Raw genomic sequence first — 12,938 nt, forward strand, 5'->3', positions numbered from 1 at the left:
AGGATCCAACTTCTTGTCGAGCTACATGAAAACGATGTGGAAAGAGTGCAGAGTTACTTACAAGTTCTCCACCTCTTACCATCCCCAGACCAATGGTCTGGTTGAGAGATTTAATAAAACTCTCAAGGGCATGCTAGGCGCTTTGGAAGAGCCCCTAAGGAGGAAATGGGATCTCCTCCTGCCATGCCTGCTGTTCGCTTACAGAGAGGTACCTCAAGAGGGTGTTCGTTTAAGTCCCTTTGAGTTACTCTTTGGACATCCCGTGAGGGGGCCCCTTGCCTTGATCCGAGAAGGTTTGAAAGCCACCCCTCCAGGTCCTGCCAAGCAAGTGGGGGACTATGTGTTAGGCCTCAGACGGAGGATGAGACAAATGATGGGTCAGGCGACAGCAAATCTCAAGGCCAGCCAAGAATTGAACAAGTACTGGCATGACCTTAAAGCCTCGCAACAGATCCTTGTGATGGAGTTTACCAAGCCTCGAGCATTGAAAGATAGGTGGACTGAACCCTTCAAGATAATCTCCAAGATGAGCGAAGTCAACTATCTGGTTGACATGGGAGTGCCTGGGGTAGCCCCTCAGGTATTCCACGTCAATAGGCTCAAGCCTTTCCACAGGCGAGGAGAAGTCTCATGTCTCTTGCTGGCTTCCAGGCCAGAAGAGAAGAGGATGAGAGTGAGCCCCTTCCTGATTTGCTGCATAGAAACCCTCAGGATGGCTCAGTGGAGGGAGTGCATCTCGCTCCAAATCTGACGACAGGGCAGCAGAGGGCCTGCATGGCTTTGCTCCGGCAGTATGCCTCTTTGTTCTCACGACGCCAAGCCTTACACCGTGGTGTAGGCCCGAATTTGACACTGGTGACAGTGTGCCTGTCAAAAGCAGGTGCTACCGTATGCCAGATACCGTTAAGAACCACATCCAAGCTGAGGTCGCCAAGATGTTGGATCTGGGTGGTATTGAACCCTCAACCAGTCCCTGGTCCAGTCCCGTGGTCCTTGTCCCCAAGGCAAGTTCCCAGGCAGGTACTAAGGATTTAAAGTTCTGTGTGGATTACTGAGGAGTCAATGCTGTCACCAAAACCGATGTGCACCCATTACCCAGGGCTGATGAGCTTGTGGACACCATAGGTGCTGTCATATTTGTGAGCACCTTTGACCTTACCTCAGGCTATTGGCAAATAGCTCTGACGGACCAAGCCAAGGAAAAGACAGCATTCTCAACACCTGAGGGGCTCTACCAGTTTAGAGTCATGCCTTTTGGGTTGAAGAATGCACCTGCGGCTTTCCAACGTTTAGTCAACTATGCACTCAGTGGGCTGGAGGCCTTTGGTGTGGCCTACTTAGACGACCTCGCTGTCTACAGTTCCACTTGGAAGGAGCATTTGACTCACTTGGATAAAGTGTTGCAGGCCTTGAAAAGGGCTAACCTCACTATCAAGACCCCCAAGTGCCAGATAGCTCAGGGGAAAGTCACGTATCTTGGTCATGAGGTAAGAGGGGTCACATCCAACCTTTCCCCACTAAAGTACAGGATGTACAGGACTGGGAGACTCCCTCTACAGAAATCCCAGGTGAGAGCCTTTTTGGGCCTCACTAGGTATTATCTCAACTTCATGGCAGACTAAGGAACTATAGCTGCACCCCTGACACCTCTGACTTCGCCCAAACAACTGAGGAAGGTTAAATGGACTGAAGACTGTCAGAGGGCCTTCAATGGCTTGAAGGAAAGTCTGTGTAGGGCACCTGTGTTGTGTGCGCCTGATTACAGCAAGCCCTTTATCGTTCAAACTGACACCTGCAACACCTGAATTGGAGCTGTCTTGTCCCAGTTAGATGATAAAGGAAGAGAACATCCGATCATATTCATCAGTAGACAACTCAAGGGTAGAGAATCTAGGTGGGCTACTGTTGAAAATGAATGTTTTAGCATAGTTTGGAGCCTTAGGCGTTTTAGGCCATACCTTACGGGGTCTACCTTCAAGGTCCAAACCGATCATAAGCCCTTAAAATAGCTTTTTGTCAAGACTCGAGATCCGCGCAGACTAGGAATACCTCCGTCCCCAAGCACCAGTCAGAGAGGTAGAAAATAAATTGCTGACCGGTTATTGGGGCCACAGGTGACTGGAACAGGAACACCGGGGCTCCACGTAGTTGTAAGGAAACAGGTGATGCACTGGGTTAGACAGTGAATAGAAACAAAACCGGATATGCAGTATGATAAAAATGAGAAATGACACCTACCCGTGGGTCTTTTGGAACATATATACCTGAGGGAGTAGATGGTACGATTCCCTCTATGTGGTGTTGACCTAGTTCCTCCTGTGTAAGTGTGCTGATGTAGAAAGTAGCCAGAGGTAACCAACCCCAACAACACTCTCAGGGTGTCACCACTTGAACTTGATTCTGTGGAGAATACTGAGATGACCGTGAGTATTCATAGAGACAGCAAACAGTGTTCAAGGATTCCAGAAGTCCGCATAACAGACTGTTCGTGATGCAAGCAATCCAAGGTAACACATGGTTAATGGAGGAACCAATATCAGTCTGTGAAGAATGCTGAGGTCTGTCTTCTGTGTTAGCAAAAGATTGTAGCGCCGTAGCCAATGGAGAGAACACAAGCAATCCGTGATTGTAAGCCGAGGTCAGATGACGCACGTGTTGTTAGGTCGAAATGCTGTAGCCAAGGGTTTAGACAAAATCAATCCAGGTAACGTGAGCAAAGGTCCTTAAAGCCAAGGAGTATGTAACAGCCGAAAACGCTAATTGCCAGGAAACAACACAGCTGAGAAGCAACGAACGCCCAGCAGGACGTTCATTTATGCGGTTGCCAGGGTAACACGCCGTGCAGGCAGAATCACGTCAACACAGCAACCTGCACGTGGGCAGAACCATGTCAGGTGACCCCGAAATCACCATGGCAACCGCCAGCGTGTCCACAGTTGCCAAGGGTTTTGCTCACGAGAGTGAATTGCACTGGTCCTCCAGCGTGTTTGGTGCATGTTACGTGTATACCGCCCAGTATGCAGATGACCGGAGCAGGGTGTAAGCATGAACTTGGGATGACTTGGAGAGGACGTGACAGGGGGCGTGACAGAGGGTGTGACACTTATGCAGATGAAGGGTGAGAACCCGAAACTGCTCAGGCGGTCCATTAGCCTGCAAGGGCTAGACTTCACCATAGAGCATAGACCAGGGAAGAGTCATGATAATCCAGATGGCTTTTCCAGAAGGTATGTTGACCGTCTGGATGAGGGTCTCTATCTCGTGGGAGATTAGGCACCCTAACCTCAGTCGGGGGGTGACTGTGATGCTGGAAATGCATCGGAGGGATAGGGCCTCCGTATCCTTGTCCTTTATTGCCTTAGCATGTATGTTATGACTTGTTTTCTGCACAGGAGTTCATGTGGGACTCCTGGCGGTGCAGCTTTTCCTGTATTTGGTTTGGTTAACAGACCCTTGGGATATCATTATGGCACCCATGGGTAGGAGTACGACCCTGTGCTCCTAGTGTATGTTTTTTGGAACCTGTGTGTGGCCCACGGAGCTGGGTACAGGCTATTGGCAGCTCCGTGCTGAATTGACAGGTGCCCTGAACGTCCTCCATTTTGGGATGCCCTGGCCTTGTCATTGGAATTAGTGGATTCCTGATGGAGACAAGATGGCCCCCGTGGCCTCTTGCCGTGCATCGCCTGTTACCTTGGTTTTCCCGAAGTCCCGGGAAGCCCTGACTCTGTCCCTTCCTTCTGACTGGCTGTTGGGTGGAAGTTCCATATATGGTAGTGTGGGGAAGTGCCGACCAGACTGGCTGGAGCCTTCCAAACAACCATATGTTGTGGGTACGCCCGTAGGGTGGGACCTGGGTGAATAGAGTTTGTGACAGATACGCATTCTGTGTTATGGGTGTCTAGTATCTGGTGTTTGACACAATTCCGAGTATGGAGGTAGCCATGCCGCTATTTGCGGCATGGCTAACCCCATACCGGGTACCGGGTCTGGGTTCCCTGAATGGGTAAATACCGGGCCATTCCGACCTTGGAGGGCCCGGTATTTCCCCATTCAAGGAACCCATCCCCATTACCATTTGAGACCCCATAGGGCTCAATGGGAACGGGGATGATCTAACAATGGGCCCGTTAATGACGGACCCGTTGTTAGCATCCTTGTCCACTCGCGGGACCCGCTAAGGCCTTAGCAGGTCCCACGAAGAGACCTCATAATGATGCGGTAGGGGGTCAACAGGCCTGGCAGCTCTACCGGCCCCGTTAACCCGCTACCGCCAGGGTCGTAATGACCCCCAATGACTGAGACAGCCTTGCCCAAAACTGGTATCACTGCAATGTTTAGTGCTGAATGGCAGAGTACTTGTTCGAATCCACATACTCTGTTGTGAATGTCTGGATGAAGAAGAGCGGCCTGAATGCACTGTGCGCCTGATTGGCTGACTGACTGCCTGAATGCCCTTCTGAGTGATTGGTTGCCTGAGTGTGACCCAGCAGAATGAATGGGAGATCAAGAGTATATCTGGGGGCTCTCACTGCTAGAAATCGTTCAGAAGCTGAAGTTGATACTGGATGCTTATTCTCAAAGCCGAGCCGGAAGAAGAACGTGAACCACTGTTCCCTTCCGTGTAATCTGAAAGCTGCTGTGTCTTCAAGAACTGATCCAAGAGAGGACCTGATAAGGAAACCTCTCCCCGAGCTGCGAGGGACCATTGTGCACCAGCTGATCTTTGCCAAAGCTCCCTGGTAGACAGACCTACGAAAGGCTGCCAACCAGAGAAGGGGACAGCTGAGGAGAACGAAGAGAAGCACTGGACAGCCGTCCACCTGCGACGACCGCTGTCGCCGACCGGAGCCGCCGTGCTCCCGTTTGCCTAAGAACATTTGATCCAAGGACTCCCTTGTTCATCACTGTCGACCGCTTTCGTCCTTCCGGAGAAAGTCAAGGCTGCGACGACCGAGGAGAATCCGCCGGTGGGTTTCCCGCCACCCGACGACCTCAGAGATGCTGACGAAGCTACTGAAGCCAGCCGTGGTCACGTCCCGTTTGCCAATGCCAGATGCCGATGACTCGACGCCCTTGCTGGGCCAAAGTTCTTCACTAACTCTTTGCGGCAACGAACCATCGTCGTCGAGGTGCACTGCACGCCTCACCTGTTGCAGGACGTTTTCGATCACTTGTCAACGAGCACTGCAAGGATCGAAGCTGCTGTCTCTACGACAACGTTCATCTTTTCTTCATCTCAGAAGTTCGACGACCTGTGGCTCCTGCCTGAAAGGGAGCGCACTCAAGAAGGGCCCGTCGATTCCCCGACAAGGAACTCTACAACACAAGGTACATTTGGGTTGCTGAACTATAGAAGAAGACAAGACTCTAATACACAATATGTGGACTGGGCTTGTAGTGCATCTTCATTTACAGGTTGCCCAGGTGGGGGGATCCTCATACAGGACTGTGCCTGAAGGTAGGGGCTCAGTATTCTGCCAATTGTCTAACCAACATGTCTTCCTCCTAAGTCTATGGTTGATTTCGTTTTGCTGTGTTGATTTGTATGCTACTTGAACTGAGTACAGTTGATGCATTTTAATGGAATCAGAGTAAAACTGTATATATTTACCATTTTAGAATTGTCGGAGCACAAAGTGTATTATCGTGATTGTGTATATAACCTTAAACCTTATTCATATAAAGACTGTGTTTTAACTAATACAGTGTGTAGACATTCCTTTGTGGGTGCTTGGGGACTAGACTGTACCTAAGAACCAGCCTGCATCACCTCCTGAGAAGCTAGGCCTTGATTGCTCAACTACGTTACCAATAATAGAGAATCTTGGCTAGGGTCCTCTGTGGCTCTCCTCTGTCATATAGAGAGCAGGAGTACAGACACATCCCTCCAGTGGTTGCTTTACAATGATACCCAGAGGGACAGGGATGGGGTCGGCTGCGTGGTTGTCATTGAGGACTCTAGAAGTGTGATAACTTAGGAAGGATTTGATCCATTTGACTGCGTCTGGGGAGAAGTTGAAAGTCTTTGAGAGGTTTTCGCAAAGTAGGTCATGGTCCACTAAGTCAAATGCCGCAGAGAGGTCCAAGAACATTAGTATGGCCAGATTTCCATTGTCTTTGATGCCTTTGATGAGTTGCATTTTTAGGTCAATGAGGGCTTTTTCAGTGCTGTGTTTTGGTCAGAAGCCAGATTGTCTAGTACCAAGGAGTGAGTGTTGCTCAAGGAATTGCTGGGATTGTAAGTAGGCGAGGCGGTCTTATATTTTGAGCAGAAAGGGTATTGTGGTGATAGGCCTGTAATTAGTAGGTATAGTGGGTTCCAAGGAAGTTTTTTTTTTTTAGTAGTGAGTGACCCAGCTTTGATACTGGTGGGAACTTCACATGAGTTGAAGCAGGAATTAACAATAGTAGATGCCAATGTAGGGAGAAAATTGAGCAAGTACGTTTAAGCAAATAATCCGACATCTAGTGGTAACCGTGGAGTATTGCATCTTGTCTTTCGAGGATCGAAAGGGGACGTTGACATGGCCGTGCCTGTAACACTATGCCCAACGTGACGTGTAGTGTACCCAAAATCCCTCACGTGTCGAGGTCACTCAGATTGTTTTTTTTCCTCCCAGTTAGCTGGTCGCCTTATGCAGAGCTCCTACTTACTGCAAAATTGTTATTTCTCGATCTCCGGCCATTCATATATTATCGTCCCCTCTTTGACGATCACTTTCTAAACTACCCCCGAAGACAGCAAAGAACAGACTTCAAGGGCTGGTGCTCCAGTCGGCGCTGTCGACCACGTGGCTGGGCCTACTGGCCTGCCTATGCAGTAGGGAGAGTGGGTCTGGGGGTTTCTATTCTTTTCAAGAATCTCTTTCCTTCTCCCCTCTCTTTGCACTTTTGGTTTTGCCGTCGCTTTCACACACTTGAGCTATGGACAGGACACCATTTAAATGTTTCCCTTACTGTAAGGGAAAATACCCCTGGAAAGACAAGCACCGTCGGTGCAATAAGTGTCTTCCCCTCAATCACGACGAGGCGTCCTGTAAGATGTTACATGTTGTTACATGTTGCAGAAAAGTTGCAACATGGGAAAAGGACTAAGGTAAACACAGTCTCCCAGTACTGTCTGTCTCAAGGGCATGTCAGTTTCCCCATTGAAAGTCAGCGAAAGCCCTGAGGAGTGCAGCTGAAGGCTGTGCTTCTCTGGCAAAGTCAGTCTAGGGTGTCTAAACAGCAGCAAAAGTTTGGGGGTGTACACATGGAGGGAAAATTACATACAAAATTACATTACAATTTCAATTATGAAATCTTTCCTAACACTCGCCCCTCCCAGACTAAGGACAGGGGGAACAAATCCACCCCTGGATGAGTTTCTTGTTCAGGTCGGTTAAACATTCTGGACAACCCATCAGCATTGCTATGTTGGACACCTGGCTTATGCTCAATAGTGAAGTCACAGCTAGCAGACTTATGGACCACCTAAGCAACTTTGGATTCTCTCCCTTCATGTTCATTAGCCACTTTAAGGGCTTATGGTCAGTTTGCACAGTGAAGTGGGTCCCATAGAGGTAGGGCCTCAGCTTCCTTAGGGCCGATATAACAGAGAAACATTCTTTCTCCACTGTGGACCATCTGAGCTCTCTGTCCTTAAGCTAGCGACTAATGAAGCCAATAGGGTGTTCCAAGCCCTTATCATCTACTTGTGATAGTACAGCTCCTATCGCGGTGTCAGAGGTATCTGTCTGCACAATAAAAGGTCTTTGGTAATCAGGGACCCTGAGGACATGGGCCTGGCACAAGGAGTCTTTTAAGCCACTGAAGGCCTTCTCGCATTCTACAGACCAAGTTACCTTCTTGGGTTTCTTTGGAGTTGTGAGAGCAGTCAGAGGGGCAGCTATGGTTCCATAGTCTGCCATGAAATTCCTGTAGTACCCAGTGAGTCCTGAAAAGGCTCTCACTTGGGTCTGAGTCGTGGGGGTAGGCCAGTCTTGCACTGCTTGTGCATTACTGCATAGAGGCTGTATCTCCCCTCCACCTACTTCATGTCCAAGGTAGACCACTGATCCTTGTCCAGTCTGGCACTTACTGGCCTTTATGGTCAAGTGGGCCTTCTGAAGAGCCTGTAACACAATCCTAAGGTGTTTCACATGGTCTTCCCTGGTGGCACTGAAAACTGCGATATCATCCAGATATGCAAGACAGAATTCATCCAACCCATTCAACACATGATTCACAAGCCTCTGGAAAGTGGCAGGTGCATTCTTCAACCCTCAAGGCATGACTCTGAACTGGTAAAGACCCTCTGGTGCTGAGAAAGCTGTCCTCTCCTTGGCATGTTCTGCAAGAGCTATTTGCCAATAGTCTGCAGTGAGGTCAAATGTGCTGAGGTATTTGGAGGCACCCAAAGTATCCACCAGCTAATCTGTTCTAGGCAGGGGGTGTGCATCTGTCTTGGTGACAGCATTCAGAGCCCTGTAATCCACACAGAACCTCAACTCAGAAGTACCTGCTTTTGGAACCAATACTACTGGGCTGGACCAAGGACTACTAGAGGGTTCAATCACCCGAGATCCAACATTTTGTTGACCTCTGTCTTAATGTAAGACCTTACTTTGTCTGACATTCTGTATCCCCTACTTTTGGTAGGTACACTGTCTCCTGTGTCAATGTCATGTTTGCAGCAGGGTGTCAAACCAGGAGACTGTGAGAACAAGGGGGAAAACTGCCTAAGCAAACTTTTCACCTCTGCTTGTTGATCAGAAGTCAGGTGAGGGGCCACTTGGACACCCTCAATGAAGCTGTCTGAAGGACCGCTTTGGAACAAGTCAGGGAGAGGTTCTGACTCCTCTTCCTCAACTTCTGAAGCCAGCAGCAGTGCAGCGATTTCAACTCTTGGGATGAAAGCCTTCAGGCTATTCACATGGAACACTTTTGGAGCCTGTCCAGCCCTTCCAAGGTCCACTAAATAGTTGACCTCACCCAGTGACTCCACCACTGTGTAAGGGCCTGACCATTTGTCCTGCAAAGCTCTAGGCCTTATAGGATTCATGATCAGGACTTTCTGACCAGGTGTGAAATTGATGAGGGAAGCCTTCTGGTCATACCAATGTTTCACCAGTGCTTGCCCTGCCTTCAGCTTCTCACTAGCTAGACCCATCAGGAGTACCATCATTTTACTGAGCCCTAGCACATAGTCCCCTACATTGATAGTAATAGGGGGACAGGGCATCGCCCATCCCTCCTTGGCTATGGCCAAGGGTCCCCTTCCAGGGTGACCGAACAGAGGTTCAAATGGGCTGAAGCCAACACCCTCTTGTGGTACCTCTCTGTAGGCAAACACTAAGCAAGGCAGCAGAAGATCCCATTTTCTTCTTTGGGGATCTTCCAGAGCCCCAATCATGCTTTTCAAGGTTCTGTTAAACATTTCCACTAGACCATTGGTTTGTGGGTGGGATGCAGATGAAAACTTATAGGTGACACCACATTCCTTCCACAAGGCCTGCATATACTTTGACATAAAGTTGCTGTCCCTATCAGACATAACTTCTTTAGGGAAGCCAACCCTAGTAAATATGCCAAGTAAAGCTTTTGCAACTGACTTGGCAGTCATAGTCGTCAATGGGATGGCCTCAGGATCCCGGGTGACATGGTCGGATAAACCTATTGCCTGAGGATGTTTGGGGGTCAAGGGGATCAACAATGTCGATCCCTACCCTCTCAAATAATACACCCACCACAGGGAGTGGTACCTATGGAGCTTGGATTGTTGAGCCACTCTTACCAGATAACTGGCAGGTGGCACAACACCTGCAGTGACTTTCTACTTGCACCCCCATCTTGGGCCAGTAGAAGTGCATGGATAACCTTTGCTTGGTTCTCTTGATTCCAAGGCTACCAGCAAGGGGTACTTCATGCGCCAGCTGCAGGAGGAAGGGTCTTACAGCAAGGGGAACCACCAACCTCCTATGGTCTCCTTCTGTAGACTCTGTAGGCTCACTGTATAGGAGCCCACCTTCCCAATAAATCCTATGCTTCCCAGGAGGTTCACCCTCAAGCTGGGAGGAGGCCTGTCTCCTTAGGCCTTCCAGAGGTGGGCACTCATGTTGGCCTTTACTGAATTCGTCTCTGTCAGGACCACCTTCTACTAACAAGTCTTTTAGTTCAGGATGGTCATTTGGATCAAATACTTCAGGCAACACCTCTACCTCGTCAGGATCTGGTGTTTGACCAACTACCTCCACCTCAGTGGTAGGTGAGTTAGGGGGAATATTTTCTTTCCCTCTTTTGGATTTTCTGACTCCTTTAGCCTTGGGTTTCCCCTTTAGATTGGGCACTGCAGTGGTCTTGGCAGTGCTGCCCTTGTTTGAGACCTTTTGCAGGGTCTTTCATCTGCATTTCCCACAAGCCCTAAAGCTCTGAGATCATTTCTCAGCAAGACCTTTCCTGAGACATCTCTCTGAATGCTCACTGGAATCCTGACCATTTATAGTAATATTTACAGGTATTACTGGGAACTGGAGAGGTGGGCCATGAGCCAACTTTGTGGGCATCAGAGGAGCTCTGGCAACTTCCTCTGGGTCTACCAAGATAGAGTCCACTACAGTTCAACTACACCCACTATCCCTAAGAGCTGGAGTATCTACTCCATTGATCAGCACACTTTCCTTAAAGTAGTGCGTGGTATTATCTGGAATCCTAGCATAAGCCTCTGAGACTTTAGGCTCACAGGAACCCAGGGAAACTAAAACTACCTCAGAATCTTTCCCACTGGGGAAGGAATCTGAGGAGAATGATGCTCCTGTAATGTCTTCTTTCTCATAGGAGGAGATGGCCAGATTAGCAGAGTGGACCCCCAAGGTTTTGACCTTACATCTATGATCCCCCTTCACATGGTCAGTTGCTCCACAAGCAAAACAAGATCCACTGGGTCTGTTTACATAGGGAGGCTTACTATAACCAGAGTTCTGTCTTGGAGGTTGACCTCTACTACCCTGTGAGTTTTCTTGTGACTTACCCTTATTTTTCTTTTTGTGATCCTTCTGGGGGGAAGTTTTAGCAGATTCCCCACCCTCCTTATCTTTGGACTTTTTCCCCTCCTGCTTACCAGGATGAGTCGTGTCCTTATGGGACACTCTATGTGACACCCACAAATTTGTATTTGTATTCATATTTTATTTATTTGTAAAGCGCAGCCAGGCCCAAGGGCATCCGGGCGCATCAATTTAAAACGGGTTGCAGAACGTTACAGTTACATACAGTAGATAAGGAAGATACATACGTGTTACAGAGACATACATGTTGCAGCTACATACAGTAAATAAAGGAGGATACAGTTAAATAATACAGTACAGTATTTACAATAAATACAGTAGGGCAGACGAGAAGCCTAAGATCAAGAAAGTTAAACTGTCATAGTATCCACGTCCTGAAGCTAACGCTTAGTGTTGCGCTTGAATAAGTGGAAGGAGGGTTCTGATCTGAGGGAGGCAGGGAGCGTGTTTCATAGCTTTGATGCCCGTACAGGGAATCTAGCACCTCCCGAGTTATGGAGTTTGAGGGCTGCCCTGATGGCATTATTCTGAATTACTTGTAACTTGTTAATGTTTTTTTGGCTAGTACCTAAATAGAGGGCGTTACAATAATCAATTTTGGACAGAACCAGAGTTCTAGCAAGTGTGATGTAATTAGGTGTGGAAATGAAGGGCCTGCAGGCGGTGATTAGTTTACAAGTATATGCGGATGATGTTGCTACCGCATTGGTTTGTTTGGAGAAGGATAAGGTGGCATCAAGGTAAATGCTGAGAGTTTTAATGTTGTTTGAGACAGAAATGGAGTTGCCATCTACAGTAAATGATTTGAAGGCAGTGTTTAGTTTTTTCAGTTTAGCGTGTGTACCAAGGATAAGCAGCTCCGTTTTTCATCGTTTAGACAAAGACCATGTTGCGCCATCCATGCTTGTATTACTGAGTAGATTTCGTTAAGGGTTTGGCTGTCAGTTGCATAGTCTCCAGAGATGAGAATGAGTATCTGGGTTTCGTCCGCATAGTTAGCATACTTGACACCCAGATAGTCAAGGATATCGAATAAGGGCTTCGTAAAGACATTATAGAGCTTGGGTGACACACAAGAACCTTGCAGAACCCTTCAAAGTACCGGGGAAGGTTCAGCAGAGTGAGTAGGAGAGAAGACCCTCATGCTTCTGTTCGCCAAGAAGGAGCTGATCCAAGATGTGGCTGAGTCAGAGAAATGTGCTGCAGATTTCAGATGGTGGCATAGCATTTGGTGGTTAACCAAATAAAAAGCTGCTGACAGATCAAGCAGTAAGAGGAGTGCTAGTTTATCATTGTCTTTTAATACTTGAATTTGAGTGGTGAGATCTATCAAGGCAGTTTCCGTGCTGTGTCTTGGTCGGAAACCGGATTGCCTTAGTCCCAATAGATTGTTGGAGTCTAGATACGCCTGTATTTGCAAGTAGGCTGCTCTATCCAATATTTTTAGTAAAAAGGGTACCGTTGTTATCGGCCTGTAATTAGACGGGTTGACTGGGTCAAGAGTCGGTTTTTTGATTAGAGGAATGACCCAAGCGTCTTTTAAGTTATCAGGCACTACTCCAATTTTGAAGGAGGCATTGATAAGGTTAGTAATTAATGGGGCGAGGTCATGTGCTGCTGCTTTGATGATCGGAGCAGGGCAGGCGTCACCTTGGCAATTCGAAGGTTTGAGTTTCCTAATGATATTTTCCACTTCCCAGGTTGACAGAGGTGAGAAACTAAATGGTTTACAGGAAGGCTCAAAGGTGGAGGTCTTATTAGGATATTGTTTGTATTCAGGGTCAGAGAATAGCGTACATTTTTTCACGTTAATTTTAGATTGGAGCAGAGCTATTTTATCTAATAGCGCCTTCTGAATGTTCATGCACCATAATGCATCTGTGATGCATT

This window comes from Ambystoma mexicanum, chromosome 11 (assembly GCF_040938575.1).
Source record: "Ambystoma mexicanum isolate Mex_15411 chromosome 11, UKY_AmexF1_1, whole genome shotgun sequence".
Classification (NCBI taxonomy): domain Eukaryota; kingdom Metazoa; phylum Chordata; class Amphibia; order Caudata; family Ambystomatidae; genus Ambystoma; species Ambystoma mexicanum.